The sequence below is a fragment of the Scomber scombrus genome, chromosome 7 (genome assembly GCF_963691925.1).
Source record: "Scomber scombrus chromosome 7, fScoSco1.1, whole genome shotgun sequence".
In the NCBI taxonomy this organism is placed as follows: Eukaryota; Metazoa; Chordata; class Actinopteri; order Scombriformes; family Scombridae; genus Scomber; species Scomber scombrus.
In genome coordinates this window covers 6237192-6257954 of record NC_084976.1, presented here as the reverse complement: position 1 = coordinate 6257954, position 20763 = coordinate 6237192, and positions in this window count along the sequence as shown.

The following is a 20763-nucleotide window of genomic DNA, read 5'->3' as shown; positions in this document are numbered from 1 at the left end:
TGGGAGTGACAAGCTCTTTTTTTCAAACTTATTTCTGACTAAATAGAACATGGCAGTTTCCGAAAACACAAAGGAATAAAAGCTACAAATGCTAGGTCGCATGTATGAAATGAAACATAAACTCAATGCAGTTTAGTGGATGTATTACAGGGTTCATTTGTGCATCTTTTCAGCAGTATCCTTGACTCTCTCTTCTTTGTTGGCTTTAAGTTTATTTTCATTTCACTGTTATATTGCTACACAGCTATAAAGCTTTAAGAAAAAGCTTATTGGTTTGGTCTTAAGCCCCATTGGCAGGGGGAGCCGGTCTCATATAATCTCAAATAATGTCCAAATGTATTTTCAGTTTTTGTTTTGGTCCGGTATAGATGCCGAAAGCTCGAAGGTTTGTTATTATTTTTCCGAGGGTTTGGCTGTGAATGCTTGCGTTGGGTAAAGCACTCTGTGTAACCATTTTAAAGCCCTGCAACAGTGTGACAAATGGGAGGATGAGTCACATTTTAACAGCAATGGGAAAGGAAATTGCGCGACTCCTTTTTGAAATTATCTCTCTGCTACTCCCCGGGCTCTGAATTTTCCCTCCGATTAGATAAACAGTTGGCTTTAATGAAATGAAATATTTTATAATAATTGGCTTTCACTGTAGCGTGTACCTGCTGCCTTTCTTTTTTATTTTTATGGCGGAGTATTTCTCATCTCATTAATGTCCCACTGCTGCCGAAGAAGTCTGAAATGTTTCAGATGTAGAAAACCGGAACCTGTTTTTAAATGTGATGAACTGTCCGTGAAGTTTAAAGATTACATTTTGTCGAAGCGAGACCGTTATCCTCCTCGATGTGGAGCATTTATCTGAAATGTGTGTTTTGTTTGGCCTCTTAAAGTGAGACTACTGTAATCCTTAATCCACCTAATTGCATTATCAAGCGTACGTCATACCTTGAAAGTAATGCAGCGTCAGAATGATTAATCTGAACTGTTGGCTGCATTTACTGCCAAAGTTTTACTTGGAGAAATAATAAAGCATTTGAGTGGCTGCTTGCCTGCGCTGTTATCTTCTGTTAATCATGGAAGCCACAAAGTTGTCTCCTGCTGCACTTCCTTAGATTATTTACAGGAGTACATCCACTCTCTCCATGTCACCTGAATGAATTATCAGATGTTTCCAGTGTCGCACTACTTTGTTAACCTTTACGCCTGCTTATTCAGCTCTCCTCCTGCTCCCTGTCAGTGTGTGGGAAAGACGAAACACACTCCAGGTGTTTATAAATGAGATGCGAGCGCAGGCTAAAGTGTCCAACTAGCGCGAGGTGGGGAAAAAAAAAAGAAGGTAGACTTGGACTGAGATGGGCGCTTTAATCACCCCTATTCTCCTTCTCTCTCCCTCCTTCCCTCGGGCGCTCCACTCATCTCATTACAGACAGGAGAGGGTGAGAAGTGAGGCCTGCATAGACCTCAGCATCAATTATTGAACCCTGTCTTCTTTTACTCCAGCTCCTCCTCCACAGTCTCTGATAACCTTTGCATAAAAGAGCAGAGGCTAACCCGCAGCCATTATACAGCGGGGTAGGTATAGAGAGAGATGCACTTTTGGGGATTTAACCATTCGCGGTCTGTGCTGCTTTACTAGCCTGCGTGTGACAAGTTTGCCAACACAAGCAGAAATGTACCTTTTTAATTGCATTTTAATTGTGAACGTTCCTCGTTGCTCCAGTCGAGCTTCGGCTCTAATTAATTTCGTTCTGTTTTTAATGGGCGCTGTCATGGCGAGGTAAAGCAAATAATTATTAAAACTGCCATTTGACTCCCGACTGCACTGCCTTTGTCATGTCCGCTCGTCGCCTCCCACCATGCCCAGTCAATTGAATCGCTCAGTCGGAGGCCTGCTAATGGAGGTTGTTGGGTTCAGCTCGGCCAAGACATCCAGACGACTTGAGGGCGACTTGACTGTGATGCTGAAAATCTCACCGTTATCTCTTTCTGTCCCCCTTTTTGTATGTGTGTGTGTGTGTGTGTGTGTCTCCTGCAGGTTTGAAAAAGTCAACATCAAGCGCACGACCCTCCCAAAGCCTCTGAGCAGGAGAAAGAAGACGCTGCCAAGATGTTCAGCACCAAAAGGTCAGCGCAATGTCACTTTTGATCTATTCTTATCTGCGCATTAAGAGAAAAAAAGAAAGAAGAAGCGGTAGAAATCTCAGGGCATTATAAAATGGCTTCTGCTGATAACGGCTGACATTTCTGGTCAGCTGTGCTCCGCTGATGAGCTAGGATGTGAAAAGACATTGATGTGAGGAAAGGTGACGGTTGATTTCAGATCACAACAAACCCAAAAAAAGCAATTTTTTGTCTAATATTAGTCCACGAAGTACATAGATTATATAATTTCAGACACAATACATTCTTTAAATTCATATTTTCAGCTATTAAAAAACACTTGAGAATCCTGTAAGTGTAAATACTCTCATTGAGCCTTTTGTAGGAAGTTAGCCCAGTTAACAGTCCTCTGTGCTTGTGTGTACATTTTGTATTTTTAATGTGGCTTGTGGTTGCGTACAGTCTGCATGAATCATTTACGCTTTTCTGGATGTTGACTGCAAGGTAGAAGTGGTCACATTGCTTATCTAGTATGTGTAACACGGATCAAAACAAAAAGGCTTAAGGTTGCTTGTTTCTTGTTGTTTTTAATCCTTATTGGACCAATTAACAGCTTAGGTTTATATTTGATGATCTTTTAGTCTGAGTATCCATTGATAAAATTCCGAGAGCATTTCATTCACACTCCCATTGGAAACACAAATTAATTCCTCTTGAATAATTGATCGCGTGATTTCAAATAGAAGACTGCATTTTGAATCAGTACGGTGGTAAAGTGCAGGCTTAATGCTGTAATGCCTGATTTTGTTTTCACAGCCTTTATATAGCCCCAGGACAGAAATTGCGGCTTGCGTGATTGCAATATCTCAATAAGGAATGTGAAACTAAAACAGTGACATCTCATTTATTATGTGTGTTATCTGTGTAAATATTTAAATACTTGGGAGACTTTTTTCCCATTCCTGGAGGGAAAAAAAAAGAAAAGAAAAAGATGCTCGGAAATGACCATGAGTTTTGTAAAGTGTTTATGGTGGATTTTAGTGTTGGTCACAGTGGTGAAAATGAAGCTACATGGAACACATCAACCGTCCGTTCATTTTTTCACTACAACTATATCTGAGACTGACCAGGTTTCTAAAGCGGAAGCGATACATCATTTAGCTTCTGCAATGATTTTAACAAGGCTGAGAGAAGAAACCCTTTTAATAATGTAAGAATTAAGGTCAGTCGGATTCTGGAAAATCTCCCTTATTTTCAAAAGTTAATGTTGACAGGAATGAGCTGATGAAATCTGACAGCAAGATGACTAAATGGCTAAAACTTCAGATGATTAAATAACCTCTGGCAGAAATTAAGCACCTATAGTTTCAAAAATATTTGAAATTACTTGAAGAATTTTGGGTGGGAAATTTGTCACTGTGAGCACTGTAAACTGCTATTTAACCACGTTGCAACAGTAACTAAGAGGATGAAGCTTAGCAAACAGTCATTCAAGGCCAGTCACATGTATAGAAATCATAGCTGCGTTTCTGTACATGCTGAAATCTGTCTCTAAACCTTTTCTGAGGACTTAAATGTGTGAAATCGAGGTGTTTTCCGTGTGAGAGTTAGAAAGATAAAAAGCTCACAGCCTGCAGTCCCCAGACATGACTAAAGAGAAAGTCGGTTCATTTGTATCACAGACGCTTGTGTTCTAAAAGTCATTTAGATTTTTACACGTCCAGTACTTGTTAATGTTGTTCTGCCACTGATCCGTGCAATATCAGATGTTCACCCACAGCTAGAATTAATCTCCTCCAGTATATATTTCACACATGCACTTTTTATCTGTAGCTAAGCCCATAAGGATGTGAAAGACCTTTTTCTATTGATGGCAGCAGAATCCAGTGGTGCAACCACATGGTCGGATGAAACTGGCATTAACCTGTCAAGTCCTGATTTACACTGACAAAGAAGACTTGCCACTGCATTAGTAAGATATATCGTTTGCTTCCCTGTCTTCACGTTAATAGTCACACCTTCACACGTAAGGTTTGTTTTAGTTTATCTATCAGGATGAGATGTCAGCATTGAAGAATATAAAGGGATGTGTTTACAGGAAGTTTCTGTCGTTGGGGAGCGAGGTATAGGAGGAGGTTAAGGTATCATAATGCGACGCTGACCGAGCACTGTCACGATGCCGCATCCATCCACCTGTCTCCTCGCGAGCACGTGTGATCATTATACCGTGGGTGAGAAGATGATTAAACCAAGCCAGCTCTTCATCTTCAGGGAGCTGTGTCAGCACAAGTCGATGACACGGATACGCTCAAAATGACTATAATAGGCTGCCATCTTGAAATTCAAAGACTCCAAAAGCTCATTCGCATTTTTTGCTGAATATGAAACAAAGCATTTTTCTCCCGCTAAACTGCTGAGCGAAACATAAAGCGGCCGAGGAAATCTGTGTATCTCTGGGAGATTGCTATGTGCTGTTGTGGCTTTATCTGTGGGTTTTTAATATTAGTTTTCCTCTTGGGTTCCCTCAAGTCATCTCCAGCAACACTTACATACAATGCAAGAGCGTAATTAAAAGTCTCTCATTAAAATGTAATCAGTCAACCGTCTTAACATAGAAGTTTACCTTTTTGATTTGAATAGAATGAAGTGTGGAACAGAGGCATGGATAATAAATCCAAAGCTTTAGCACTCTGTGTTTCTGCCTTTGCTGCCTCCTCTCATAATATGAACTGTTTTACTGTTATGGATAAGCTGAGAGTACAGAATATCCACAGCTTGATTGTTCATGTCTACATGTGCTCATTAAAATGTAACTGGAGTGCTGTTAAACAGTCTTTCATTCTGGATGAGGACATTTATGAAGTGATGCGCCATAGCTTTCATTTGGGTTATTTGTCTAAACTCTCCCTTGCCATGGATGATTTTGCTTGCTATCATAAATTCGGCTCTATGAAAATAAATGCATATTATTCTCTTTGAATGTTGTTGCAATTTATGTTACTGTCTAGACAGAGATGTCCAACCTTAATTACTGAACTGCCATTGTGTTTTACTTTATTCTTTCAGTCTGACATCATGTTAAGGTTAGCCAGTCTTTGGTTGGGACTGGGTTTTTTTGTTCTATTTGTGTTTCAACTTACATGTAGCAACTAAACTAATATATGAACTATATAACTATACATCCTGCTATCATGATTTTCAGTCGACACCCACATTAGATATTGTCATTTGATCCAGTTATTATCCCCCCGAAAACAGTGATTCCAGCCCCTTTCCCCCACAACTGAAGAAACAGGAGTTATTTCTGAAAATACACTTACAGCAACCAATTTTGTGGCTGTTTTTCTGTTGCTATGTGTCATGGATGTGGCTAAGCAGCTAGCTAATTAGGAAAGTGACATCCTCATTCTTATTTCCGCTTACAAAGCTGATTAAACAAAGCCCCAATTGGCCGATAGTTTCTCCAGATAGCCATGAGCGGGCACAACACCATACATATTTGAGATGCTGTAGCCCAGAAGGGCAAGTGATACAAGTGGACACACAGATTATGTAATGAAAATCAAATGAAATGCTTGTTGTTAATCTTCCATTCCATTGTAAATTGCCATGTTTAATGTAATCAAATGGAGTTAAAAAAAAAAGACTGTGTAATAATATGTTCCTTCATTTTCATTTCCAAAGAAACGGTACATTTTTTACCACCATTGTAAAAGCCAAAGCTACAAAAACTTTACCCAGCGTAAACAAACAGGTTCTTCTTTTTAATACTCCTGTCTGGAGGCAGTCTTGTAGAAACTTTTGCACATGTGTTTTTAAGGTTTGTTGAATGTCTATTTATGTCATTTCCTCAAGTAAAAAAGGTTTCATTTGTGGCTCCATGCTCTAGTTTGTGAACCAGTGTGGGAGGATAAGGATTCAGCTCAAGGCCTATAGGAATGTTGTTACCATGTTATCAGCTATTGTCTGTGACTCCGTCCAACCTGTCCTCATCTTATAACAATTGTAATCTACACGCCATCTATGTGGATATGCCCGAAAAAGTAAAAAACACTGGTAGGATTATAACCATGTGTAAAACTCTTTTACTTGCATAGCTATTTGTGCATGTAGTCTTATAAATCTACTCTTATACCTCCAGCTCTAATACACAACATAACATAGCCTCAGTTTGACCCCCTGGTTTTCCTGTCAAAGTCACTCAGTGTTAAGTTACCAGGCTGAAGAGAAGACTGTCAAAAAGAATCATTCGGTCTCCATCGTCGGTTGTCACCCATTTTTGGGTCATCGGTTCAAGATGGATCCTCCCAGCTGTTTTGGTAAACTGTCGGGACAGGAACAGGAAATAACTGTCATGCCAGCTGGTGCTCGAGCAGACATCTTGGAGAGACGGCGTTGCGGCGTCACTTCTGGACCAGTAATTGCTTTCAGTGGGAGCTTTAATGAAATTATGCATGCATGCGAGTTGGACTCATCAGAGGCGAAATGTTAGACTTGGAGATTTACTTTTTACCTGGCTCCGTTCTAAAAATGTATATAGAGGAAAGGTGGCTTCCTGTGGTAGCTTCACTGGATGACTCATCAGTATTAATCCAAACAATAAAGAAAGTAAACTCTTTTATTATCTGCTACACTGTCCACGCTCTATGCAGTATCTCCTTGGCTTCCTTTTGTACCATGACATACGTATGCAAGTACCCAAACCTCTGCCCTCATCTATACAGCGATCAATATGTCCCATTCTCATCATGGTAGTTAAGCTTCTAATGACACATTAGTAATTACAGTCTCAACAAAAATATCAGATCTGACGATGACCCCCCACTTACCTTGACCTTTATAAGGAGTAATTGGATATGTAACTGTCTGTAGCTAGGAGCTGTTGATCGACAACAAGGGGCCTTGCACTTGATTACTTATGTATGCGGGTGAAGAGAACGGCGTCTAGGGAGTAGAGTGCACGCTGGGGTGTGTTAACCCCCCGCGAAGGCCTGCTGATCCAATCATGATGAACAGGCTGCTATCCCGACACCGCACGCTGACTCTCCTAGAACTGACCTTGAGGGGTGTTGCAACAGCACGACTTGCACTTTGAGGACTGTCTAATGTAATATACATCAGGTTAAGCTGTACGCAATTGATTGAGTTGAATACTAAGTGAGTCTTTGCATAAAAATGTTGCTGCAAGAACCTTTTGTAAAGCAACAGTGTTCAACTGCAGATAGTGGTAGCAACAGAATTTCTGCTTTGTGCAACTGTTGCCACTTAAAGGGAAGTTTCAGTTTTTTGCAACTTACTTACCTACTTTTGCAAAGAACTTGATTCGTCAATCAATTGATTAAATTTCTGGTTCAACTTTGACCTTCTGTACCATACATGCTGTAGCTATGCATGTACTATGTAGGATTATGAGTGACATTTCAGGTACCCACTATAAGTTACCTCAAATGAAGTGTTTTAGATTCTCTGTCACTTTATTTCTTGCCCGGTTGAGCTCACACCCCTTTTTGACATCTGAAAAGTCACAGATGAACCAAACGCAGGAAATAAGCACAGAATTAAATGTCACATTCCTATTTGCATTCCACCACATCTGAGGAACCATGAAGATCAGGCAAATTACGTTAATGATTGATTAAGATACAACCGCAACCTTTGAAATAAATGCTTCACGGTCTCTTTCTCATTTGCTTGTGTTTAAAGCTTATTCATACTTTCTTTCTCATTATCTCCCATGTCAAAAAGCAGCCAACATAACTTTAAAAATATTACAAGAAATGTCCATCCCTCGCCTAATACTGATACTAGTGATACCCAGTTCTTTCTTATTTTTTGGATGAAGCTACAATCTTGTTAATTCTAGCAATTTTGTCATGTACCCAGACCTCAACAATTACTTTTAAGTACAATTTTATCATAACTAATACAATGTATACAGCTACAGGGGAGGTTAATGACAAAAAAAGTTCATCCATCTAAAAAAAAAAAGTGGTGTCACTCCTAACTGATCAAAGAGTAGGGAGTGTTCCTCTGTAGACTTAACATTTATGTCTGATGTTCAGCAATCAAACAGGGTGTAATCCATCACAGAAGAGCAAAGAAGCAGCTCCTTTTACCAAAAGGACTCCGTATGTGTGTAGCGACCAGAGCAAGCAGCTCTCCGACTGTTTGGTATTTTCCTGACCTTCAAACTTGCTTTGTAAGCCTGTGTGGTGTTGTAAGTACAGAGAACACAGTGCACAGGTGGGAAGTTCACTTAAATAAAGCAGGACAGATGTTGAAGTGCTGTGCCAGAGTGCAGCGGTGTTACTCACGGTTGTTCACTGTGTTTACCTTCATCCGGTTGCCGGAAAACAACTTGGCTGTAGCTTCTTTTACAGCTTAACTTTCAACAAAAGTAGCGTCTCATGTTTTATCCTTTTAACACATTGCAGTGCAAACGCTGTTGTGTCACAATTACTAAACTATGCAACGATTTAGAATTATAGCTGAAACAGGACCTGTCTGATGCAAAATTTAAAATGTATTTTATTATAGTAACTACCTGATGAAAAAACCCTACCACATCTGTCTTTGGCTTCAGATTTGTGGTGATGTGTGTTCATGTTGTGGTCTGTCATTATCATGTTTAACTGTGATTGGCACAGCTGTTTCAGAGCTATTAGAGCAGTGACGTGACTGGCTGAGAGTATTTATTAATGACCACACCCGCTGATCTGTACTCACCTTTCGCATGTTGCTCCGCTGCACATGCATAAACCAAAACAGCAGGTATGCATGGAGACGTTCACACAGTCTGTTCACCTAAGACTTACCATGCTGCGCTTGTTGTTGCACTTGCGTGGTTAAAATAAGGCCTATGATGTCATCGGGGTAAGTGACTGTGACGTCCTCAAGAGTCAAACTTAGAAAGAACTCTCTTTCACTATTACTCTCTTCAACTGAATGCAACACACACATGCCCTTCATACATTCTAACGGTAAAGCCAAACACATCATTTTGAAACCGTGAAGGATGTCAATACATTTAAAGAGTACTTCATCAAATATCTAATCTTAACATAAATAAAATAAACGTAAATTGATGCATGCTGTCAGACTGGTGCGCTGTCGGATCCTTACTTCTAATGAGCGGTACTGCTGAGAGCACAGTAGAGCACCCGGAGCAGAATGGGGGCTCCGAGCCTGCATAAGCAATGTGGATATAATCAGTCTCACTGTGAGGGATGTCCAAGTTAGTCTGTACCTACACACTCGCCTAATTAAATGGTGCAGGCGGCAGCAGCATTTTGATCAGCAAGCTCTCTGTGCGGCAGGTCCAAGACATAGGAAGTGACATCATCCGTAATAGAGCCTGAGGAGTGCTAAACTATGCAGGAACATGATGAGGAAAGGGTTTTCTGCTGACACTGAAATGAGGGGGGTATCAAATGTCAGGGGACGAATTAATTCTACTGTTTCTTTATGGTTCTTAGAAGAGTAAGACTGGACAGATATGAAGAAAAGGATCTTAAATATGTCGGTCTTTGTGTACCGTAACATATCTTCATGTATTCAAACAAGCTAAAGTACAAGAGTTGAATTCTCTTATCATCTTTTTATTGAATGTTGATATTAAATGTCAGTCAGTATTATCTGATTTATCCTCTCTCAACGCTTTTTCCGCTCTAGCTGCACAAGTCAGTTCCTCTGTGTAATAAAAGCATCGTTCAGTCCAACTTCTCTTATTGATTGAAGGCTGTCGATTCGACGGTTGAGTCAAACCGCTCTAATGATTTTTGCCGGCTATTTAAGGTGAGTTTGTGATTTTGGTGTGGAGGTGAACGGAGTGTTTGTCAATAATCAGTGACCAGAGATAATATCACTCACTCCTTACATGTAGATCACTAGCTGAGCATCACAGCCGCTGGACTGAACAGCATCATGAAGCTGTGCGTGCTGTCAGTGTTGAAACCCTAGCCTAATGTACTCAACAGTACCACGCACATCACTGCTATGACAACAGCAGTTGTCATGGATTTCTAAAATGCACGGCCTTGGTCTGTTTCAAGTGCACTCTAGCAACTTTGACAACAGATTGTACTCTAATGCTCTACACAGATTTAAAGTTCCGACTGATGCACTTTCTGTATTGATGGATAAATGGTTACAGAAGCAGCCCTGACCTTATTCACTCTGTAAATCTGGAAAATACAGTAGTGACCTCCATGCAAATCGACCCCACTGATGTGTTTTATGCTTCTATATCTAATATGTGGTTTGGAGTTGCAGGAAAGGTTATGAAAGTAGCGGTTGTCCTTAAGCATTGGGAACAAAAGAACTCCTCAAAAGGCCACCTTGAAACCTGAGTAGACACGGGTGATGTTGCAAAAGATGCAACCTCCAAATGAGAGGAAATCATTGAGCATTGTACAAGCAATAGACCATTAGTCTTTTTGCACTACGCTAACTTGCTGTTCATGTTAACATTCATTCACAACCTGGCACCATCATATCTCTCTGAACTCTCCCATTCCAATATTTACTTTTCTTTTTAGCTCTGTTTTTGGTCTCCACCAATCTATTAAGCTACTGAATCTGTCTGTATTTCACACATGAATGCCATCATGTCATTCTCTCACCCCTGAAACTGTGTCTAGCCCAAAAATGTCAAGCATAAGCACATGAGATTCAGCAAGCCACTGCTCTGTTTTGTAGTTCTTTTCATTGTTGTTGCGTGATGTCAACTTTGAAAATTGGGGCAACACGTCTGTAATCTTGTATCGATGCTTTATCAGGATGAGTATAGTTAATGTTTACAGCTTGTCTATCATCAGGGACTGTTCTGAGTAAGTCCAGTACATGTCTGTCTTTTATTCAATGTCTTACACTGGGTAATCAAAGTGAGTGCTTGGTGATTGGGATGTAGCTCCACCTAAAGGATCCTCCACATCCCATAAACCAAAACATCAGCATCTAGCAACGCTGGAAAAAATAGCACTTTGTTTTCTTGTTTTTTTTTATTAGTCACTACCCTTTCATTCCAACACTTGTTACTCCATTTGATGATGTGTCTGCTACAACCTATAGATGTGCATTTCTAGCAGAAGGCTATACATCTGCTAGGAAATAAAGAAACATTAGAAATGTTCAGTGGTTGTGAACAGGTCTTGCCCACTGGTGACAAGTTGGTTCCTGCTCTCTCTACTGTTGTTGCTGTGACCTTTACGAGCTTGACAGCTGCGCAACAACAAATGTTACACACCCCAGAGGCAGGATTTATGACTGATGATGTAACACACATGCTTATAGTTATTTTAAAGTGTGGATTTGTGCATGTTGTAGCTTTTAAGAGAATTAAGCGTCTTTTTTTCATTTTATTGCTGCAGCTCAACTGAAGCGCCTCAGTGAGCGTATGTTGGAAGGGAAAAACAAAGAAACATCTATACGTATCCTCAGGAGCCCTTACTTAGTCAAAATGTATTGCCTCACATATCAGATCAATGTACAGAGGTTGGATGTCACCTAGCGAAATAGGTGAAAGTGAGCCTGCAGGCCATGGGCACCAACTAATGAAATTTTAATGCAGCTTTATTTAGAACTATATTTTACCGGATTACGTTCCAGGCTCCGTTTCCTACTTCAAAGATGAGCTTTCACCAGTGCTGGGGGTAGGAAGACCTCGCTGCATCGCTCCCCAGAAACGGGCGAAGTTTCTTGACAAATTTGTGCTTAATCTGACTCACCTTCTTTTTTTTTTTTTTTCCTCATCCCTCTTCGCACTTCGCTCTGTTAATCCATGAAGCGAGATATGCGGCGGGTTTGCGTGGTGTTTTGGCTTTCTCGATTAGATTAGATTAATGCTTTCATCACTCGTTGCCAGATGAGAGATAGAAATACTGGTGGGGGGGTTATAGAACTGCCAGCTTTCCATTTAAATGGAGTAGTGACAGCTTTACCCCAGAATAAACACTTGACGGGCTGTGTATGCTCATATGTATTCATATCCTAGAGCTGTGAATGCATCTCATTGGCTGTGTATTGTGGTTGTGTAATGAGTGCATACAGTAGAGCTGTGTGATGAATCATATGAAGACCACAATCTCAATTCAGGCTTCCACGCAATCATATTTTTATGTGTCAATTCTGCTATGTTTGCATTAGTGGCATGATCCCCTGCATTTAACTAAGCGCTTCCAAATTCCCCCCCTGAGCTGTATCCACAAATAGAGACTGATAGGACATCTGCGTGAATAAATCTGACATGTGCGAGTGAATCAAATGTGGCGAAATAAAAAAAAAACTTCATAAAAACGTGTATCAAAATCACTAAAACCACAATAATGGCGAGAAGGAACACATAAATGTATCCAACCCCGGTTGTGACAGTCACACAGTGCCTTTACTGTAAAAAGTTTTGCAGTATGCCGTGTGGAAGTGGATTCAAAGACGATTATGATGAATGTCAAAAACACCTACGTTCCCTCGCAAGCAAATGTAACACTGCAAATTTGTACAACCACCCAAAAATGTCACAAAAATATATGATTTAGCTGTCGGCGCAGGAACACCTCAACAAAAAATCCCTGTCACCCTTAAAAAGACTGCAGAGACTATGATTTATCACCTGTTAGGCAAAGTTATGGCTTTGTTTAACACTAGGGGGATTCATGCCTTACTAATACCTTCCTACAGTGGGTCTTGTATATTGTACTACCTGCTGTAACATCATGCTTCTAATGTAGCAGCAGTCGAGGCAGAGATTGTAAAAAAACCCGTCATTTTCTGACCGTGGCAGATTTGTTGTCAAGCCAAACTATGAAGTCATACATGAGCTGGGCAGTTTGTTTTTATCAGTAATGACTTCATCATGAACAGACTGAGACTACAGACTGTGAGGATCAGTGAGGATCACACAGGACTTACAGTGCTGGAGTTTGGAGGATAGAAAAATATGGCTTGCACACAGGCTACATCTAGCTAGGGTGAGATGTATGTGAGATTTTTATCGTTTTTTGTTTAACATGACCTGCAACAATTACTGTCAATATTGATTAATCTGCTGTTTATCTTCTTAATTAACTGATTAATTGCATAGTGTGGAAATGTTATTCCAAGGTGACATCTTCAAATCACTTACTTTGTCACACAGTCCAAAAGTTGGTTAGTTAGTTTCAGTTTAGAAAAGAGCACTATCCTCCACAAGCCAGAAGCCAGAATCTGGTAATGTTTTTTTTTTTTTTTGTGCTTGAAAAAGACTATCTCAATTCTGAAGATACAGGACAAAAAAGCAGGTGAAGTTGTAATCCAGGGTGGCAGGTGTTCACACTGAATTTCTTCATGTGTGATAAACATCTATATCGCATCTGAGTACAGTCAACCTTTGGCCTCCTTTTTTTTCTCTCGACCTCTCTCTCTACCTCTCTTTCTCCTCGTCCACCTGCTGGATGGATGGTTCGCAGCTTAGCAAGGTGTAGCAGCTGGTGCCTCAGGAGATCGCTGACCTGGGGTGAGCACTGAAGAAGAGTCAAATTAACGTTTTATTTCATTACTCACACCGAAACACCAGCAGCAAGCGGCGGCAGCCCTCAATGTCATCCAGAGGGTAAACGCCGCTCAACCAGGGGGGGGGAAACAACGAAAACATCAACAGTGGCATCACAAACATAGGAAAGGCGATACACATTTACATCCTGAGCACTGAGGGCAAAAGCTGGTGTTCATTTAAAAATGTCTATGTGTTTTAGACTATACCAGTTGTGTGCAACGCTGGCAGCGTCTCTCTCGTTCGGCTGTCTCTTCCTCTCTTTATCTCTGAGGCAACAGTATTATGTCATGCAAACAGATTGGGCCAGCAGTAGCCACAGAGCACCTCCGGGTGGTTGGATGTGTTTGTTAAGCATGGTAATTCACTGTGGGGAGTATGCTTGAGGGGGGTGGACCAAAAAAAAAAAAAAAAAAAAAATCCACCACCGCTTCAAAGATAGTCTGCTTCTGTAACTGCACAGTCTTTCTCTGTCTGATCTTTTTATCCTTGTGGCTCGAATTATTCTATATCTTATATAAGGACAGATTAAGAAAGAAAATAAATAAATAAATACACAAAGATAGCAATAGACAAACCGGCTTCAAACAGGCGGCGGTTAGGAGCCGAAAATGCGGCGTTTTCGGCTATCTCTCCCCACTGCCGTTGCATCTAACTCAATTTACTGACTGCAGTGACGTTTTTGTGATCGTGGGGAAAAGTGCAGTGGCTGAATTTATTGTCGCACGGCCTCTGCTTTTTTTTTTTTTTGATGAATGCGCTATGAGCTCATCCTTATCTGGCAGGAAGCATTAAAACATCATTCATCTCATTTGTTTCTGCGTCTCTTTCCAAAGAGAGCCAATGACATCGGCATCTGAGGACAGCGGCATGAGTTGAGGTGAACATATTTAAAGTGAGTCGAGTGCAGGAAGGACAGAGCAAGATGTGAAATGAAGACAAAATCAGAACTTTTTGTGGGAATCAAATAAATGCACAAATGCATTCTTAGAAATTACATAAGGCTTTTCTAGGAATAACTACATATGTACATGTCATATACAAAATCTCTATAGTAAGTATATATTCTCCAGACATGTAATATTGTATAAATCAAATCAATTACAATAGTTCCAGATGTTTCATTGACAGTATAATTCTGTATCCCATACTGTATTAGTATGTGGAATATACAGTATGTTGCAAATGTAAATGTTAACTGTAATTATCCATAGACTTTTCCCTTAAAATTACACATAACGACTGCAGCTGACAATGAATGTCACTACTGATGAATATGTAGATTATTCTCTCAGTTAATAAAGTCTTAATTAAAATCATTTGGTTTATGAATTGTTCAAAGATTGAAAAAAGCTCTGTTCTAAAGCCAAAGTCTTCATAATGCTTGTTTAGTTTGACCAATAGTCCGGGACTGAATTATACTCAGTGTACTATAACATCAGACAGAAAAAACAGCAAATCCCTCACAATTTAATTTAAATTAATAATCAACTGTCAAAATAGACTATCATTTCAATAATATACAAAATGTACAATAAGATACCATCTACTTAAAATGATTTATCTTAATACCTGTATTTAAATTAATAGGTATAATCTACAATTGTAGTAATGTAAGAGAGATAAATGCAACTCTGATGCCAGACCTGTTCTGAATGCGTGTGTGATGCCAACTGTCACTCTGAACAAGATTATTTGACACTATGATTATTAAATACTTGCTCAACTAGTGCAATAAAGATGAGGTCATTGTAGTTTTTTCTCTCCATTTTTTAATTAAAGAACATTTTATTGTAAATCTTAGTATTCTAGTGGTTGCAATTATTCTATATGACATTTATAGGTTTTAAAGGTCAGATATTACTTACCCGTCACTCCTTTGATTGCTGTTATGCACACACTTAATCTCTCCCAAACTGTATAAAGTTCACAAATCTTGAAAATGTATGGATGGCAGAAGAGATGATACTACCGGTTTGATGAATGTATGTATTACAATCTGCAGTAGAAAAAAAAAAAAAAAGGTCAAATATTTTATTTAGCTGGCTTTTTGCAATATCGTTTCTAGTAGTTTATACTAGAGATAATAACACATTCTCCAAATCTGACACTGCTGTTGGTCATTTGATCATCATTTTGTTCCTAGGTTCAACCACTGTGGTCCAGTTTGGTGTAAAGTCCAGTGCAACCTGTAGTGGTTGCTAGAGGACCTTTTTGAAAGGGTGTGTTTACAGGTCTCTGAAATGTATGCAGGGGAGATGTAGTGGTCTCAGAGCACTATTAAAAACGGAAAGCCACAAGTTTGTATTCATTGAGAGGTGACCCAATGTCACATTGACTCTGATTTATGGCTTTACAACAGATGGTCTAGTAAATCTTCAAAGTCATTACTCAAGCAAATGTCTTAAAACGAAGTGAAAAAAACACACAAAAAACACCACTAAGCATTTCAAACAGTGTTGGAAATGAGTCTCTTTATCCCACACATGTGCAAAAACATAAGCAGTATTGTTGGAAATTGAATGAATAATACATGATAATGAAGCTCACACATTTACAGCCCTGTGTGGCTCTTTAGATGATTGCATTTTTCAGGGAATGTAATATTAAGTAAATGTGCTATGAATAGCACTAAAAATACAATCCTTTTAACTTAAAAAAAAAAAAATGTATCCACCTACCCCCAACACTCCCCCGTCCAAATCTAAGTATAAAAGTGAGGTTTGACAGCATTGAGGTGTTTTCATGGTGAGCAGGGGCATTACAACAGAGTGAAGAAGGTACTAGTTCTATTCATTTTACACAGGGTTCACAGGAAGGCTAAGGTACCAGTGTCAACGACACGCCAGTACTCATCAGTCTCCTACACGGAGCCAGCTGTTCGCTCCACTTTCTCCACTGTGAAGCCTGCTTTTCCTCCTACCCTCCAACCGAAAGTAGGGCAACTGAACTGTCCGGCAATGGTAAAGATTGGACAAGGTGTTTGAATTTGTTCCTGCTATGCAGAGAAAAGATGTCAAAAGAGGGATTGTGGTTTGAACCTACAGCAGCTGGACAGGTTTTTATTCCTCTGCGCTGGCAACAGCCGAGACCAAAGGCATTATGTTTTCAGATTTTCTGTACATCTGTACATACGCGTACGTCCCTTTTGTGTGAATGCGATACTGATTAGATTTTGGTGGTGAAAGGTCAAAGGCCTCTGTGACCTCGTGTCTGGCCCATTCTTGTGAATGTAATATCCCTGGAGGGAATTTTATTACATCTGGTACAAACTTCCACTCAAAGATGAACTGATTAGAATTTGGTGTTCAAAGGTCAAGGTATAACTGTAACCTCACAAAACACATTTTTGACCATAACTCAAGAATTCATCTGCTGATTATGACAAAGTTTCGCAGTTTCTAAGTGAAGACAACCAGCAAAAGCAGTAAACGAAATATACTACATCTTCACGCTTCTAGAAATAGTCCAGAACTTAGCTGTCCTTTTTAAAGCACAATATACCATTTTCACACTTTCATATGTATATATGCATTAAACAAACAAGATACAGTGGCTTAACAATGAGCTTTAGATGTTACCTTTACTTTTGTTATTTGTTCCTCAAATTTGCCAATGCACACACACACACACACACACACACACACACACACACACACACACACACACACACACACACACACACACACACACACACACACACACACACACATACACACCTGTATATATTATACATTTGTATTGATTATTCCATTGAAGCAATGATTTCTAAATGATTTCTGACAAATTTACCCAGTGGTTCTTAAAATCTTAAAATAAACAGCCTTTTCCCCTCCATATCCTCCTGAGTGCTGCTGAATTCAAATCACATCTCTTCCCCATTTCCAAAACTCTGTTACCTAAGGTGGAGCCTGTGACTCATCATAAAGGAAAGAGAGAGTCAGATAATGGTGGTGGCACCCTGAGAACTATGCACACGACATGAATATAAAGAATTACTGTATTAGAGCAAAGAAGTAAGGTCAAGTTCAATAACTAAGTTCACTATGGACATTATGTGAATGCACATGAGCTGAGCCTGCCAAACAGCAGAATGGTACTAATGAAGCATGGCACACAGGGGGATTAGAAGCAGATAATGTGAAGGGTGCCATAAAACAAATATAAGCTAAAATATAAAGACAGATAGACTCAGCACAGGTTTATTATTGTTTTATATGGCTGAAATATTGAAGCATGCAATGTTTTTTTTACTATAAGCATTCATATGACTTTTAAAGTAGTTCGGAAGTCAAAAGGTAATGTCAATTATTCATTACATTTCAGATCAAGATTTTCTGTTCATATAATACAAAGGTTAATAATCTGTGTCATGTTAATAAATGATGGCTATAACTTATTGATAATGTAATAAATTATCAATATATTCAGTCTTAATGACTCTGAATGATCAAATATCAAGTATAAAATAAAAAAGCTCATAATGAAAGAATAAAATAGTTTAGAAACTTTCAATATGCCTTTACTATTAGACTAGACCAGACTAATACTTTAGTCATCTGCTTTTTGAAGCTACATTAATGAGGAAAACATTGTTCTGCCATGACTACTACAGTATATTCAGATTAGAAATGATACATTAAAAGAAATATGATTTTTTTTTGTCCCCCTAATATCAGTACTGCTAAACTGTCTCATGTGTATCTCCACTAAATGCACCATTACTTTGACTGATTTCATTTAAGTAATTGACTGCAATCAAGATGTAATATATGCTTCTAATTAGGTTTTGATGTTATACATAGTGCAATGCATACTATACTGCAGTGCACTGCAAATAAGCATGACATATCTGTAATAAATCATGTTACAGCAGAGGCGCTCCTGTTTTTCATGTTAGTCAAAAGCAAATCTTCACATCGGAAAGCTGCACTGCGGTAAAATAGAAGCTATTTGCAAGCTCTATATCTGGCAGAAGAGTATCGGAGTTCAGAACATTTGACAATGAATCAAAAATGAGCTGGTTATAAAGGATTTCCCAGCTGTACTGTGTGTGTACTTGGTGAATTGCACATTGTTCTCATATGCATTTTCCTCAAGATAAATCTGTTCCAATGAAGCTAAGAGACTTTTTCTACAATTTAGCACATCCCATCATAGTAATGCTTACTTCTGCCCTGTTATATCTGGGTATAATAGTCACATGTATTGTATAGGGGTGTATGTTTGTGTAGCTGATCCACATCCCTGCAATCTGAATCTAATCGAATATAATTCACTCCCCTGACCTGTGAGCTATGAGCTCACTGCAGTCTGATTGCAGCCTGTGATGTGTTTACAGTCTTACAATGCTGATTAAGTGCTGGAAAGGTTGTTCTCCACCAGCCACCGCTAAATTAAAATGCAGAGGTGAGATAGGGCCTGTCATCACAAGCTTTAGCACTTCACACACAAAAGGAGATGTGCCACAGAGTCAGCAGCAACTGCTTGCTCAGTTATGATTACAGTAAAGTAGCACTGCTACTTTTTAAATGGCTGAAATCACAGAAATACCTGGGATTTCCTCTCTGTAATTGACTTTTCTCCCCCTAATGACAATTAAGTAGTCCGAGCTTAGCAACCGTAACCATGCATGGCAGGTCTGTCAAGCTGTTTCCACATGTTGAAGTCGATACACACAATTTGGAGTGCTGCTATGATGTAGGTCGGACATTAGCATCTATGCTCTTCACTGGATTGGGGAAGTAACTCCATCAAAATAGCACTGATAAAATCTGCCGATTACAGTTGTCATCTCATTTTGCATCATCAGCTGTTTGACCATCATCTCAAATTGATGGTCAAACAGCTATAAATGAGATGCCTGCCTTTTCTACTTATGTCTGAAGTTTAAGACACGTTGTCTCAAAGATTACTAAGAATTTTCAGAATCTGCTGCCATTATCAACGTTAATTGTGTATGACATGCAAAAATGGATAGCTTAACAGCCATAGCAACAGTAACTAAGGGGGGTGTAGCATGACGAATCAATGCTTTAACAACTTAATGGTTTACAATTTAGACATTAAGTTTTGTAGTTTTGCTTTTTTTTCTATATTTTGAGATTTACAGAACATCTAGTTTGGAAAAACAAACTCTACTTTGCTCAACAGCTCCCCTACACCCAAAGCTCCACTCACCAAATCAGAAATGCTTCAAGCCTTCTTGATGTCTGAGGCTATCGACATGCCGGCATCATATTCATTTTCACTCTATTTGGCTTGGGAAATTGAGACATCTATATTTGATGCCCTGCCCATGTTTCTCTAAGAACATCTCTCACTGTCTTTCCCAGAGATCTGTCCCTGCTGCCCTGCCATGCAAATCATCTGTTTCTGATATGGTCTCAATGTGGGGCCCTCACAACCGTTCAGTGTGGCTCTGAGAAATTCAAGAATTCCATTTAAAATACATGTTGAGCAACAACTGTATAGCCAGCACCAGTTAAGTCAGGAATTAAACTGTCTATGTGGCAGTGGAGCTATACAAATCATTCTATCTGATAGCCTGGGCAGACACATACAGTCATTGTCTGCATAAATAGAGCATCACTTACAAATGTTGATATCTGACAGGTTAACAGCGAGCATGAATCAGTGCTGTGTGGGCATGAATGTTCAATCACTGAGATCACGATATTGCTTAATTTTCCTTTTTTAATACCCAAAGACCTTCAGTTGTGATGAGCTTTGTTCTTCTTGGGATACGGAATGGATAAATAATAACAGATTGTATCCATCCTTAGAAAAAGCTGTCCTCAACTTTAATAGTGCTGGGAAAATGGAAAGGTCAGACCAGGCTGTCTGCTGATCTCACTCATCAGCAGCCGAAAACAGAGACTTGTCTCAAGGAACAGAAAATGACTCATAGTATTCAGTCTCCTGTTTTTCTTGCGTCATTATGTTTTCTGCTGCAGCACTCAGCCTCATAAAAAAAGTGTTTAACCACTATCTTCATAGTTTTAATTTTGTGCTTCTTGTTTGTCGCTTGCCTGAATCCTTTCTTTTTTTATTGTTGTTTATGGGAGCAATCCTGTCCACCATACCAAGTAATGAGATACAATTAAATAAGATTGTGAAATGACTCCACCAAAGGATGGCATACACTT